The following is a 4,178-nucleotide window of genomic DNA, read 5'->3' as shown; positions in this document are numbered from 1 at the left end:
GGTCAATATCGATTTCACATATATACGTTACCTCGGGCCTTTAGCGTAGAAAAAGTTTCAGCTTCGAAATACACAGGACAATTGCACTCGCAGAGTAATCTCCCTTCTCAAGAATGGCTAATACTTCCATGGGAGTCGCAATGTTGGACACTAGCTTTCGCAAATATTTGTTACTTTGCCATGTGATTTAACGCTGGTTCTACTTCAGATGTACTAGCTACATGTTTAATGTGTTCGACATTTTAATTGGTTAATTTGATATGAATAACCTTTGTTTTATTTTTTTAGAAGTACTTAAGTATCTTTCAATCGATGCAAGTCACTGTTTACCTTTCTGAAACTTTATTAGTATTTTATTTATATTCGCATGTTCCCAGCAGCTATATGCCACATTAATTGCGCTCATGTTAAGGAAGAATACAAGTGTAATAGAAGTTTAATTCCATAAAAAATTGAATAACAAAAAAGGCAACGAAAGACACAAATAATTGGATATCTCTTGTATTGTTTCAGGTGTAATTTTTCTAGTTGCCGTATAAAAAATTTATTGTAAGTGGTATTTATATTTTTACTTTAAATTCTATACTTCAGCCATTGTCATGAACACCTAGGAAAGAATATTGAATGAATTAGAGATGTGAAGAGCCATAATTGATAAGTTATATTTGACTGTCGTGGCTGCTTTGGTTTAACCTGATCTCGCCAAGCGTTTTCTCTGTAACAAGTTTGAGTAGTATGAAAGGATACCTTGGATGTATTTTATTGCCACTGAGTAACAGTGCACGTGTCATAACCGTATCAGTGTATGTTGTGAGTATTGTATTATTAATCAGGACTGGTGTCATAGTGCAAATGTCTTACATGTTAAATCTGTTTTGTACCCTTTTGAGATCTCTGTACCGCTGCCTGCTGAATTGTTGAAAACATTGCTTTACTTCGGTCGAATTGTGTACACTGCCAATAATTTGGAAATAGAAAAGTGCTAACGGCATCATCATGTCTTTTTGTATTAAACTTTAAGTGCCATAGCCAACGAGTCTCTCTCTATACTGCAGCCGGTGAAATTCTCGTAAACATTCCTTCGCTCAATACGGTAAAACTGTATATACTGTGAATACTCTGTGGGTGGAAAAGTGCTAACGGCTTAATTATGAGCTTTCTGTATATGTTACTTTAAGTACAATGGTCTCTTCTAGAGTAGCGGAAGAAATTGCTAGTACATTTTAATGACAAGATTAATCAAACCAATTTGGGATATTATACTTTGCTGTGTAGTCTCTGTGAGATATATTTAGTCAGACAGCGAATTCGAGGGTTGTGTAAAAAACGTTTCTACTTTTTTAAAAAAGATTTCTGTGGTTTCTTGTTTGTTTTGCTTTTATATTTTTTACTGAAATCACTCTAAAATGGTGTTGGAAACGTGGGTCAGTGCATATGATAGCATTTATACTCTCTCTATACCACAGCCGGTTGAATTCTTGTAAACATTCCTTCGTTCAATACGGTAAAATTGTATATATTGTGGACGGAAAAGTGCTAACGGCTTAATTGTGTGCGTTCTTGGTACTTGATAAATTATAGGTTTACCAAATAAAGCTTTTCAAGAAAGGTTCTTTTCCTGTCATTTAACTTTATTTTTCAAAAAAAAAAATTCCGATGGTAAATTGCGAAGGGTTTCTGTTGTTCCTCGTGCCATTATAACAAAATATCTCAGTATTAAGTCTTACGTTGGTAGGTGAAAAAACTGCAGTATTCACTGCATTGTAAACACGGTAACAGATTTACAGTGCATACCCTGGGGACTTCTCGGAGTGTTGTTATTTGGCCACAACGATTACCAGTCCCCTCTCAATGTCAGTCCCCTCGGAGATAAGTCTTCAGTGAAAACACTATATTTATGCGTTGTCGAGACAGACATTCGTATACTAGCCGTCAACCAATATGGCCGTTCCAGGTCAATAATTGCAAGGGCAATTCACAAAATGACGTCTAACACTAACCAATTAGGACGGAATCACGCAAAGAGAAGAAGTCTTCAATGATACTGGAAAAGCGCAAGGTATGTTCGTGGCGATTGAGTGAAATCAGTATTAATATATAACGTTTCAAAGACATGTAAGTGTGCCAGTTGATCACTCCTGCATACTAGTATCACTCAAATTGTTAAATATGCGGCAAAGACTGAAGTGCTTAGATTTAAGAAAAGTAAATATATCGACGGAAGAGTAACTGGTTTATCGGGAAGGCTTTACCCACAGAAACTTTATAACACGTGACCTTAAAAACAACGCTCATTTTGAGACGACACTTCGACAAAGCACAGAGAAAACCAGCTATGCTATGAATGAGATTAAATCAACTCTTTGGAATCAATAAATACACTATCCGGACTGTGTTATGGACTCGCCTCCTTTTTACGTCTATGTTGTTACTGTAAGTTCGAAATAACCAATAACAGAGATCCGAGTAACCTGGAAGCCGGACAGCGGTGCTGGCGTTCTAGAACGCGACATTAGTAACTTCTTTACAGACATGGTCTAAACTTGCCATGTGCAATGTGGCGCAAGATGCTGACGAAAAGCTAAACACGTACGTCTGTTTGGCATCATTGTGACATGCGCAATTTATAAAGTCTTTGAGGGCACGATGATGACTCTATCCATCTTCCATAATGTACTGTATCGAAGGTGTTTGTTCTCTTATACCCCGTAAAAGACCATTAAGCTGTCAGAAAGGAAAGAGGTAATTCAATGCACATGTATCGGTTGACAACATCCTCTAAAGGTCATCTCTAAGGCACACAGCAGATGGTTTACTCCACAAGCGGGGTTGGGGTTGGGTGGGCACGCTAGCGTGGCGCAATAACCCAGGAACCTCTCATCAAGGCGGTCGCTATGGCTTCCTCTCCGGCCGAACGTGGGAAGCTCGGTCAGCAATCTGCGGATGGTCGTGGGATCCCCTTGGGCTCTGAGCAGCTTCCTCCCACCATAATGATGGTCGCCGTCGTATAAGGGAAATATTCTTGAGTACGCCGTAAAACACCAATCAAATAAATAAATAAATCAATCCTTTCAGTGCAACTCCTCCTGCAAATTTCAACAGGTTTGATGAAACGTTGCAGGTGAGAAAGGAGCAGTATGTAGATTTAGTTCCATTCCATGAAGTGTTGAGCAAGCTATCCCCCTTTGAATGTTGAATTTGGTTTTATACGAAACAGAAAGTCGCCTTTACACCGACAAAGTCCGATGTGACAGCTTTCAAGCGAACGTCATTTGGTTTAGATTGGACTGCTTTTCCATGTTTTATGTGCAGCTATGCAAAGTTTCGGCTTAAATCTCAGGCACTGAAGTTATGTATCTTGTTGTATTTATTAAGTATAAATAGCGTTCTGGCAATTCTGCTACCTATGACGCAGCACAACGTATAGGAATTTGTATAATCTGAACTATACCCGATTTAGATACTATAGCCTACTTTTTTTTAGCGAGTTGCCTATATTCGGTTGTCTGTAAAATCAATCATATTCGCTTCCAAAATTGACTATTGCCAGTGACACCGAACAGCCCAACTCTACACATTGACATGCTGAACGTCAATGAACTCAGTGCCTCGGGTGACGTCATAATTATTTAAGTTGCATGGAGGATAATGAGCGTGAAGAGTAATTAGTTTTACAATGGCTGTACAAATAAGCGGTTAGAACTAACTCCACACAGTAACACAGCCTACACTACTGTCTCTGCGAACAGACTACATGGCGTTAATTTCCTAACATCTATCACTAAGTCTTTATCACTTTGAGATCATATACTACCAGAGATAAAATAAAATTTATTGATTTAATCTGATATTATACTAAAACGTGTATACAATTTCAAATATAGCAGTGTCAGTAACACGCTTTACAGTTAAGTCGATAGCAATTTATGTAACTGGTGTCGCCCTCCCTCCATCAGAGCCCACGGGAAACCCACGACCATCCGCAGGTTGCTGCAGACCTTCCCACATACGGCCGGGAAGGGAGCCATCATGAAGTGGATTTTAACTCGCAGGTAGGTAACCGTAGTGTATTTTTTTTACCGTATACTGCTTGCCATATTTTTTTAAATGCCATGGTGCTATAGAGGGCGTGTAAATTGGTATTTAAGCGTTTAGTACTGGGATCATATTAATTTCTA

This window comes from Liolophura sinensis, chromosome 1, assembly GCF_032854445.1.
Source record: "Liolophura sinensis isolate JHLJ2023 chromosome 1, CUHK_Ljap_v2, whole genome shotgun sequence".
Classification (NCBI taxonomy): domain Eukaryota; kingdom Metazoa; phylum Mollusca; class Polyplacophora; order Chitonida; family Chitonidae; genus Liolophura; species Liolophura sinensis.
Note: the sequence above shows the minus strand (reverse complement) of the source record.